The following is a 12,141-nucleotide window of genomic DNA, read 5'->3' as shown; positions in this document are numbered from 1 at the left end:
CACGTTAACTGTCATATGAGTAGGTTTCAGAAGTAGAGAGATTATGGACGTTAGCAGTAATGAAGATGCAGATTAATCTTTGCAAGTTGCCTTCTTGGCCGGATGCTTATTTACTTAGCATCTACTACAGGTAAGGCATTGTGTTGGGAGTAGTAGGGCTACAAATATTAACAAGTTGGTGTTCTCTTGGAATTTGCCCTCATTCAAAAACAATCCCCAGGCAATTCAAAAGAACATATTCCTTTCTTGCCATTGCTGTTGTTAACTGCGTAGTTCAGGCACTGAGTACCTGACATTGGACTCTATACAGCGGTACTTTCTCCCCTCTGCGGTTCAGCTTGTATAGTTTGGTTTCAGATTTATCTTCTTGAAACATGGCTGTCAGGAAGCTGTTCCTTTGCTCACATTCTTTTGTTTCACCTTCAAAGAACTCCATATGTTAGCCTCTGTTGACTTTTCTAACCTTCTTTCCCATTCACTATTCCTTACCTGGCCAGTGAGGCCCAGGGGCTGATTGCTCTGCTTTTTTTCTGGTCTTTGCTGCTCTGTGGGAGTTGGCAATAATAGTCCTTCAAAGTCTAACCCTGGCTTCCATAATGCTTTTAGAGTCAACATACTATAGTAAGCTCTTTTGATGTGTCAGGCGTCTCCTGATATGCTGGCTGAAAGTGATTACTACTTATCTGGATATGTCTCAGTTTGTATCATTTTTCTGGTATTAATCCCAGACTGTTTTATAGATACTTGTGTAGGCACCTATATTTGATTATATACTTCTTGAGGGCAGAAAAAGTGTTTTGTATGGCTTTGTATTTCAGGAAGAACCTAGTAGAAGGTCCTGTACATTAAAGTAATGAAAGAATAGCCAAACAGGCCACTGTGTGCCTATTAAAATACGTTAGTAACTTGACAGCAGAATTTTTTTAGCCCAGATTTGCCACTGTCTTACAATTGACTTTGGCAGAAATCCTTTACCATGTTCCCTTCCCTCATTAAATCAAATATAAAGTGAAAATTGGTTTTTAACAAGCCTGGCCTAATATCACAAGCAGATAATTATTAAGTATAGAGGGAGAGAAAAATTGTAATAAACCTATAATTGTTACTCCTAAAATTCTGCCTATCGTTTTAACCTCATCACTAACCTTCCCTTCCCTTCCCTGCCACTCAACTAGGCACACAAAAGCACAAACCTTGTTGTGTTCTATCTGAAATGCCCCTTCTTGCTGTGCACACCACCTCTCCCCCCACCAAAAAAAAAAGAGAAAGAAAAAGTTTAGGTTAGAACTTTTTCACCTGACCAACTCTTATTCATTCTTTTAAGTTGATAACCCCACCACTCCTTATTGCATCATACTGGTCCCCTCCTCTCTTCCTTCGTTGTCTCCCCCTTCTTCTTTTCTCCTCCCCACATGCTTTTTTTTTTTCGTTAAAATATTTTTTGGGGGGTGATATTGGGGACAGTGTGTTTTCCCCAGGGCCCATCAGCACCAAGTCTGTCCTTCAATCTAGTTGTGGAGGGCGCAGCTCAGCTCCAATTCCAGTCGCCGTTTTCATTCTTAGTTGCAGGGGGCACAGCCCACCATCCCATGCAGGAATTGAACCGGCAACCTTATTGTTGAGAGCCGACGCTCTAACCAACTGAGCCATCCTGCTGCCACTCAGGCAGCTCAGCTTGTTGTCTTCAGTTTAGTTGTGGAGGGCGCAATTCACTTGCCCATGTGGGAATTGAACCTGCAACACTGTTGTTCAGAGCTTGTGCTCTAACCAACTGCGCCATCTGGCTGCCCCCCTTAAAATCTTTTGAGGACAAGTACTATATAAAAAAATAAACAAGACTAGCCTGGCTATACATTATTATATCATCTGAATGTATTTTTTTAATTGAGATATAATTGACATATAGCATTTTATTAGTGTCAGGTGTGCAACATGATGATTTGATATATGTATGTATTGTGAAATGATTACCTCAAGTTTAGTTAACATCCATTGCCACGGTTACAAATTTTTTTTTCTTGTGAGGAGAACTTTTGAGGTTTACTCTCATAGTAACTTGCAGCTATACAATACAGTGTTGTTAACTATACTCACCATGCTGCGCAGTACGTCCCCAGGACTTACTTTTCTTATAACTGGAAGTTGACCTTTTGACTGCCTTCACTTCATGATTCTAAATAGTCTTTTTTTGTTGTTTGTCTGGAAAGCTTTTGTCTTTGTTGTAAATGTAAAGGTAGGCTTTTTGGTGTCAAAAAATTTTAATAGATAAGTGGATGGGCCTTTGGGGGAGGATGCAAGGCTTTACCTGAAAGGTGATGTTTGAGCTGAAATGGGAATAGTGAGTAGGGATTTGCTAGGTGGGGAAGGAGGAGAGATGTCTGGTAGGTAGTTGGAAGTGCATGTTTGCAGTTCAATCTGTCAATCTCACGGATATTACTGGTGGTTTTTAAAAAGAGAGAGAGATATTGGGAAGTTAAAAATAGATCCATTTTATTGAAGACTTTGAGTCTGAAAGAAGGAAAGAACAAGTTTAGAATTGATTGCAAGATCAGGTTGGCTGGTGTGTGTGTTTTAAGATGGAAGACTTGAGGTTGAAAGGTTGAAAATACAGAGGGAGGGCAGGAGCAAAATCCTAGAGGACTTGTGAAGGAATGGCATGAGATTCTCTAGCGCTTTAGAGCTGTAACAGAAGGAAGGAAGCCCTCTTCCTGTGGGAGACTCAAAGTTGAGTTTCTGTGGATTCTTGTGAATCACCTAGGGTGTTTTAAAAAAAAAGATTAGATGTCCCAACCCCCAGATATTTTGATTTGAGCAAGTTTGCTAGAATATCTTCAGAAAACAAACGGTGGAAAAAACTGGCAACAACATGGATGGACCTAGAGAATATTATGCTAAGTGAAATAAGTCAGGCAGAAAGACAAATACCATATGATTGCACTAACATGTGGAATCTCAAAAACAAAATAAAGCAGAAACAAACTCATAGATAGAGAACAAATTGATGGTTACCAGATGGGAGGGGGTTTGGGTGAGATGGGTGAAAAGGGGGAAGGAATTAAGATGCAGATGGCCAAATATAAAAACATTCAAGGAGATGTAAAGTACATTAAAGGGAATATGGTCAATAATATTGTAATAACTATGTATGGCGTCAGATGGGTGCTAACTTTGTAAGTTATATGTGTCGTGCGGGGGACCCTGCTAGCTCCGCCATTTGTTGTGCGGGGTGGCCTTTGGGGTCTTTGGTCCCGCTCCCCGCATAAGAACACAGGATGTGGCTAGGCCAAAAAGGAACACCCACGGAGCCATAGATAGGGGAGTCATACCACTATATTCTCTCTGGCGGCCAGGGAGACACACACAGTAGCAGCCACATGATCGGCATTCCGCCATTCACTTTTCTGCCTGCCAACCAACCAACCAATCAGTGCAGCCCCGCAGGTACATCAGTAGCCAATTGGCTAACCGGTTACAGCTGGTGGCCAACCAATCACAGTTGATGGTCAGTCACTACCTGAGCCAGCACCTCCCCATGCGAGGCGGAGAGCCTGGAAAGTGCTCTCTGGGACTCTGCCCCCACAATATGACTGTCGAATCACAATGTTGTACACCTGAAACTAATACAATATTGTATGTCAACTGTAACTGACACTTTTTAAAATTTTTTTAAAAATTAATAAACTGGGAAATTCAGAGGTAGAACAAATCCGTTAAATTTTTTAAGTTATGAAATATGCATATTTTACATATATATGCATAGTTTAATTGTTTTGAAGAAAGTAATAAATCAAACACCCATGCTGAGGGAATACAGGTCCTCATCACATACCTCTCCCTCATTCTCAGGCTTCCCCTGGCCTGAATTCTGTGTGAATTCTTCCCTTGCTTTTCTTCATAGTTGTGTCACTTAGCATCCCAAAACTATATTGTTTAGTTTTGCCTGTTTTTAGATGTGTTTAGTAGTTCTTTAAATCAGAAAGCTAAACATGTCTGAAACTACCTTTTAATGTCATCTAAGATGTAAACAATATATTTCTGTTATACTTAAATTTTTGTTTTATCATTTTATGTGTAGTCTTTAAAGATTTTTGACCAGCCTTTCCTTTTCTCTTTGCTTCTTGCTCCCGCTAATATTGTTGTTGCTCCGGAGAATTTATATTGCACCATAGAGGCTGTGACCCTGTGTTCTCATTCCTCTTTCCCTTTCTTCACCTCTCTTAATGAACCTACCTCCTCCTCATCCCAAAGAATGCCCCTCTTTCTTCCTTGGTGCTCTTGTCCTTTTTGTCTCCACTCCATTCCTACTCCTGCTCCAACATGAAATTAATTCTCTCCTTTATCATCCCACTGCTTCCCCTCCCCCATTTTATCTTGCCAGCTCTCCTCTTCTTGCAGTAGCCAGTCATTTTGCTGTTTTATTTGAGCAGATCCTCATTTTGCCAGCTCAGCTGTTTTTCCCTCTCTGGCCCAGCTGTGCTTGCTCCATTTTGTTTTTCTCTACTCATCTTCAGTCTGAGAGGCTGTGTCCTTTGCTGCAAAACAAGCAGCCACATTCTGACCTGCCTTGTCCCCCTCTCTAACCTTTCATTTTCTACATGAAACTTTCCCATTAGATTTCATAAACCTTGTTTATTTTCAAGTTTTAAAATACGCTACATTCTAGGTGTTATTCTTCAGTAGTACCTAAAGGCTGCCTGGCAAAAAGATGCTAGATTCCCTCTGCTATCGTACACACGTAATCACCCCGCTTCAATTCCTGCACTGTTTGTTAACTCATCCTTGGAGATGTTGTTTTAGTAGACCTGCGGCGAGCCCTGGACATCTGTATTTTTTTAAGGTGTTGTTTGTAGTGGTGGAACTATGACATTCCTCTCTACTGGTCAGTCATAGGCCTATTTTTCTAAAATTGATTCTTTTCTCTTGCCAGATTTTCTGCTTTCTGGGATTTTATTTAAGTCATCCCTAAGATATATCCAGGCTGAATTTATATAGAATTCTCCATCACATTAGCTTTTGGCACTATGTCCATGTAGTGCCAAAATTCTCACGAGGAATTCTCCACACTTTTTATAGTACATGCACAATAGTGAAAGCTCCTTATCTTTTAATCTGTCAACAGATTTATGAAGTTACCATTTTATAGATGAACAAACTGAGCCATGTCATTTGGGGCAAATTACTTATTCCTTCCCTCCTTTTACCCCCACCTCATAAGCTTTTACTTTTCCTAGCTGTGGTGTAGCTCTTCAAGTTTCTCCCAGTTCTCCAAAATATTCCCGTTTTCAGGTGTAGCTGACAGTTAACTGTTCTGGCCAAATCTGAGGGAGAAAAGGAAGAAAATAAATATTGATGGATGCATCCTGCAGTGAAGTTCTTGAAAGCAAGACAGTGCCTGGCGCAGCGATAGTGCTTCCGGAAACCGTAAATGTGTGCGGGTAGCCTCTGCTGGGTAGCCTCGTGCACTAACTCATTTATTTCTGTTTCAAAAACAATTAAGGGCACTGAGGTTAAAAAAAAGTTTACAGTTTTTTTAATGCAAATGAGAGAAAGGGTATGTATTAGTTTTGTGTTGCTATTGTAACAAACTGCCACACACTTAGCAGCTCATATTTGTGTAATTTATTATCTTACATTTCTGAAGTTCTACATGTACATATCAGATGTCTGACTTGTGTCTCTCGTCTGGCCAACGTCAAGGTTTCTGCAAGGCTGAGTTCCCTTCTGGAGGGTCTTTGCTCATTCAGGGTGTTGGTAGAATATAGTTCCTTGCAGCTGTAGTGCTGAGATCTCTGTTTTCTTGCTGGCTGTCATCTGAAGGCTGTTCCCAGCTTTTAGAGTCCACCCACATACCCACATTGCTTGGCCCATGGCCCCTTCCTCCATCTTCAAAGCCAACAAGGGATCAAGTTCTAGTGTCATTTCTTTCTGATTCTTCTTGGGTCGTCCCCTCTCTTTGACTGAAGCGGGGAAGGTTTTCTACTTATAAAGACTCATGTGCTTAGACTGGGTTTACCTGGATAATCCAGGATAATCTCATCTCAAAGTCTGTAATCTTAATCACATCTGCGCAGTCCCCTTTGCCTTGTAACATAGTCACAGGTTCTGGGTATTAGGGCATATATGTCTGATGGCGGGGCATTATTCTGCCTACCCGAGGGCGAAGGAGAAACAGGAAGTTGAAGTCTGAAGCAGCATTAATACTTGACAATGACATGATGTGGACACCTTTTTGAAGTGAGCACTGTACTTAGCACTAAGCAGTGCACACAGAAAAACCGTTCGTTGCCCCGAATTATATTATCCATCGCTTTTTTTAAAAGTATGTGCATGCGTGTTCTTAATTATAACTGATAATGGGTCTTAATCTGGTGAAGAATGTAAATATGCAACCAGTATATTTATACTACGTATAGGGCCCTATATGGTGTAACTCATTGAGCCTGAACAGTGATTTCCATGAGGAAGACTCCGTTTTATAGATGAGGAAAGGGAGACAAATTGTCACATCACACAACTAGCAACTGACCAAGCTGGAGTTTGAGCCCAGGTCTTTCTTACTCCAAAGTCATGCTCTCTTCCATATTATACGTGTCTTCTGATTCCCACAAATCCCCTATCGGTCCTCTTCTGTTGGCTTCCTAACTGCTTGTCTGTTGAGTGGCTGTAGGAGTACATAGTCCCTCGTTCCCTTTATTAAAACAGATAACCACCCACCTCCACTCGTGTAAAATGGGGCAGAACTGTCCTCTGTATAAAACAAGGAGTAAGTTCTTTCTCTGCCCCTTACCAGCTATGTGAGCTTGAGCAACCTCTTTAATCGCCCTGAGTCTTGGTGTCCCCAGCTATAAAATGGAATGAAATAATATGTATGGCACTGTCTTGAATAAGAAATGGTTAATATTTCATCTTCACTTTTTATCCTGCTTCTTTGAATGTTTCTATACTTTCCCCATATGCATGTGAAAAACTAACCCAAACTTGACCAGTGCTGTATAGTGTTTAAGTAATGTTGTTCACAGCAAAAATAATTTCTTTTGCCCTCGTATGTCCTAATATGTTGTGGGTTTTTTTCCCCTCCACATGCCTGTTTAGCTTACTCATTTGTCGCCAGCTGATACTCTCAGTCTGCTGCTTTTGACTCTCGTTGTTCCCTAGCATATGTTGGTGTTTTCTTGTACTTACTATATTTGTTTGTGTCTCCATATTTTATGGAAAGTTCCTTACTTTAGCAACATTATTTTAACAACATTCAAAATTGTTTATCAAGATGCATTTTATTCCAGGTATCTATATTTTTTTGCAGCTTGGCCTTACTTAGTCTATATGACCATCCAAGTCCACTAATGATTTAGAAAGACTCTAGGATTTTGTTCTAGGAAAGGACCCATTTGATTACAAAGAACAGAAACCTACTCCAACTAATTTAAGAAAAGAGGTTTGATATGGATTTAGAGAGGGCTCATAGGAATCCAAGGAAAACTCTGTAAATAAGTCTTGGGAAACTGGTCACTCTGAAATCTTTATTTTCCTCTCATGGCTTCTCTTTCAGCCCTTGAGCTAATTAGGAATATGTGTTTTTGGTTTTAAATATGCTTTTTCTTTTTTAAATCTTTTCATTATTGATTTCTGACTTTCTGTCACTTAGGTAAGAGAATATAGACTATGTGTATTGATTCTTCAGTGTTTGAGGCTAATTTTGTAGACGAGTTCTCAGTGTTTATACATGTTCCATGTGTGCTTGAAGAGTATATTGTTGTGTACGCGGTACATTGCATTAGATTCGACTTGCTGTTTGTGTGGGTCATATCTTCTGTATTCTTAATAGTCGCTTGAGTTTTGGGGCAAGATGTTGACATATCCTATTATGATAATGGATTTTTTTTTTTTTTTTGGTAGTTCTGTCAGATTAATTTTTTTTCCCCCAGTAAATTTGAGGACTCCTTTGTAGTAAGTGTATATGGGCTCAGGTCTTTATAACTTGCTGGAGTGTTAATTATTGCTTTGTCATTAAGTTACCCTCCACTTTTACATTTTGTGTATTTGGTAGTGTAGTTTTTGGTATTTAAATGTTTGAACATTAACTTTTCATTCATGTTTGCCTCGTATGTACTTTTTATCTGCTTTTAGTTTTTCTTGGAATCAGGGTTTTTTAAACGTCATATTAATGGAATTGTACTTGTTCTGAAACTTTTTTGTTCAACATTATTTTTAGGGATTTATCTGTATTAATATATTTTGCTCAATTTTGTTGATATTAATTGCTTGATTGGTTTAATTTTAATTATATTCTATTGTTTGACTATACTGCAATTTTCCCCTTCTTTCCACTTGAGGAAATTTTAGGGTGGATTTTTTTTGTTGTGTTGTAAAAGACAGTATTTCATGGATTATTCTTGTGCCTGCCTCCTGGAACACTTGTGCTAGAGTTCTGGAGAGAAACCTTGAAGTGGGATTATGGATGGAAGGTGTACACATCCTCCGTGTGACCAATTAATCTAAATCCCTCTCCAGAGTAGTTAATCACTTAACTCTTCGTTCTTGTTTTTTTGGCCCTACTGTATCACTTCTTTTTAAGGCCTGTGTTTTTTCATATAGCCCATTGCCATGTTTCTAAAAAATTCAATCTGAGAAGGTAAAACCAGGAGAATTTAATCACTGAAGAATTGAATGTATTTCTACTATTAGGTCCTACTCTGTTCAGTCACATGGGGAGAGATCGGGGCACAGGTCACAGGCACGCCCATTTGCCGTGGGTTTTGGGGTAAGGCAGGCACGTGTCCCACACAGGAAGCAATACGGTGGTCGTGTTTCCCAAGCATGTATAGTGTCACCTATTCCTGGAAGGACAATGTAGAAAGAGTCTAATGGAAGGAGGTGATACCTTCACTAACTCTTAATTGTGTAAATGAACAATTAAATTCCTGAGTTTTCTGTTTATGAAATGTATATAGGATCTGCCTAGTGCACCTAGGGTTGTTTTTCTCTAACATTATAGCTGTCTTTGAAATTCAAGTGTCAGTAATTTGTTTCCCTTCATTTATTTCCAGTTGAGAGTGGTGTATTCATGCCTGGTCTGCTGTCCCCAGCATTATTAAAATTGGTGGCTGACTCCCCTGTTAGCATTGGTCCACCTGTAGCAATAACTACTATGCATCTGTGAGGCAAATAATATATTCTAAGTTCTCTCTGGTTATGTCAGCTTAGACAGCACTTCTGAAAATTTTCCAAGATCCTAGTATTTGTAATTAGAATATCTTGATCAGTGTGGTGGCTCCTCCTGGTAAAATTCAAACCTGTTTAACTTCAGTTTTCTCCTCTAGAAAAAGGCAGTAGTAATTAATGCCTGGCTAGTCTATCTCAGGATTTCTGTGAGTTTGAAGTTAACAGTGTGTGCAGGTGCCTTGTAAGCTGCAAAGTGCTTTATTAACAGTAATATGTTAAAGATAATTTTTCTAATCTGTTGAGCATCCTGAAATTAAGTTAGTAGTGGAGGTTGTGTCTACAGAGAAAGCTGGTCACTGCTGACTTTAAGCTGTGATTACTTGAGTTGAAGGAAACAAGATCACGTGTTAATGTGCAAAATGGTGGTTCTTTGATCTTGAAATTCTCTGGATTCCATAAAAGAAACTGTCTTTTTCTATTTCAAATGTCTTTATGGCCCACTTGAGATTGAGAAGAATAGCAAGTAGGAGGTGCTCTTTTTTATTAGTTTTCAGGAAAGAGATGCTTAGTTGTCTTCTAACTTGAGTTCTTTCACAGCTACTCTTTCTTTTTTTTTCTTTTTTTTTAAGATTTTATTGGGGAAGAAAACAGGACTTTATTGGGGAGCAGTGTGTACTTCCAGGACTTTTCCAAGTCAAGTTGTTGTCCTTTCAGTCTTAGTTGCGGAGAGTGCAGCTCAGCTCCAGGTCCAGTTGCCATTGTTAGTTGCAGGGGGCGCAGCCCACCATCCCTTGCGGGAGTTGAGTCGAACTGGCAACCTTGTGGTTGAGAGCCCATGCTCCAACCAACTGAGCCATCTGGGAGGCAGCTCAGCTCAAGGTGCCGTGTTCAATCTTAGTTGCAGGGGGCGCAGCACACCAACCCTTGCGGGAGTCGAACCGCAACCTTGTGGTTGAGAGCCTACTGGCCCATGTGGGAATTGAACCGGCAGCTTTCGGTGTTAGGAGCATGGAGCTCCAACCGCCTGAGTCACCGGCAACTTTTGGTACCTCATGATACCTCTTGAATGTTTTCTTTCAATTTTGAACCTCTTTGGAAAGAGGCAGATCTACAAAAGAATTTTCATTATAAATGAATCTGTTGATCAAAGGTTATTGTCTTATTTCTTTGAATAAGTATTTATAGTTCAGTTTTAACCATTTCACAGGGCAAAGTAAAAGTGCACGTGTCTAAAATCACTTACGCTCAAAGTTTTACTTCATACAAAAATTAATAAATAGGGAAATGAGTTATTAGTTATATATTAAAGCAGTAATAATTATATGCTTGGTGAATTGATTCCCCAGTTCTTCAAGTAAAGGTATTTGTTAGCTTTTTCAGGATAACCTTTGGTATAATGTAAAGGGATTCTTGTGGTCTAAGTGGAGTTTTAACTGGTTGAATAACCATCTCCATAAAGGGCTGCCCGTGTAGGCAAGCTGGAGGAAGTGTGCTGCTACATTCAGTCCCGGATTTTTACATTTCATAATAGCAACAACTTGGATAAACTCCAATTTGGTTGAAAGAGCTAATGTGTAGATTATACCAGACAGAATGAAAAATGACCTTGCCTGGCTAAATTTAGCAAAATTGAATTTAATAAAATGAAGTTGAGGCCCTATATTTACTTTAAAAAAACAACCATACAATTACAATTTGGAGGTCAGTTCGTTAAATAGCAGCATGTGTCTAAAAACGTAAAGTTCTACATGACTTGGTTCAATATGAGTCAGATGAGTAATAAAGCCAGCAAAGGAATAAATGTGATGTTAGGTTAGTAAAAGTATAATGTACAGACAAAGCAAGTAATAGTTCTACTCTGTCTGGACTCAACTACAATTCAGTATGGAAACTCTTGTTTCAGAAAGACGTCTGCGCGTTGGAGTCTGTGCTCAGGAGACCAGTCGGGGTGGTAGGAAGGCTGTATCGACCATGACGTCTTAGGACCAGTTAAAATAACTGAAGCATTTTAACCTAAAAAAAGAGAAGACTTAAAGGAGAATATAATGACTTTCAAACTTAGGTTACTGTCATATGAAAGAGGGCTTCAACAGCCTTTTGTGGCTTTGCGCCCACAGAACCAGGGCCATGAGTAGGAAAGAGGATAGACTTGGACTCCCGGTGAAATGGAAAGAGCCTGTTAAGTGGCGAGTTGGTTTTTCCTTGGAATTGTTCTAGCAGAGGTTTGATCGACATGTATTAGGGCTTGGATGATGAATTTTATGCAGAATAAAGGATGGATTGGACTTTTTTTTTTTTTCTTTTTAAAGAAATTTAAGATACCATGTAGGCAGTTCCTGGAGGAATGGCTCATAACAGATTCAAATTTTGGGTAAAATTTATTGAGCACCTACTGTATGATGAGTGCTATAGTCAGGCTTTCATAATTGTTCTCACAGTAATCCCAGGTAGCTATTGATCCCATTTTACAACTGGTAAATCTGGTGTGTCATGATCAGATGTGGTTTCATTTGTTTGAATAATTCCCCACCTGCATATGGAAGTACAGGATTTTGTGGGGGGCTGAAGACTAAGGCAATCTTGGGACCATACTGTGAAGATCATTGTGTGGCATAGAGAGTTGGGTTTTTATCCTCTGGTAGCTTCAAAGAAGCTTTATCTCCCCCCCCCCCCCCCCCGCGTCTCTAAATGGGATAATTTCTACCCTTAATTCAGATTTCTGACAGTAATTAATGAGCCCTTCCCACCATTTAACTTTTTTTTCTTGGCCTTTTTTTTCATGGCCAAAGGATGGGGAACATCCTTTCTGGTAAAGTTTCCTTTCTTGGAGAATTTACATGAGAAATGGAAAAATCATGTTGGATTTGAGTGTGAATATGTGAGTTTTCAGCCTTAGTCATGAGTAAGTCTTGCTAAAAAGTTCTACTGGTTTGTATTCTTTAGTGGCTTTTAGGATTTAAAAAAGGAAATCAAAATCTG

General features: G+C 39.5%; 1 protein-coding gene across 1 annotated transcript in view; it reads left to right on the top strand.

Moving 5' to 3' along the window:
* The window catches only part of RAB2A (RAB2A, member RAS oncogene family), an 86,243-nt gene that overhangs the window by 1,949 nt on the left and 72,153 nt on the right, over positions 1 to 12,141 (top strand). The window lies entirely within an intron of this gene.

This window comes from Rhinolophus sinicus, linkage group LG14, assembly GCF_036562045.2.
Source record: "Rhinolophus sinicus isolate RSC01 linkage group LG14, ASM3656204v1, whole genome shotgun sequence".
NCBI classification, from domain to species: Eukaryota; Metazoa; Chordata; class Mammalia; order Chiroptera; family Rhinolophidae; genus Rhinolophus; species Rhinolophus sinicus.
Note: the sequence above shows the minus strand (reverse complement) of the source record. Positions and strands in the feature narration are given on the sequence as shown.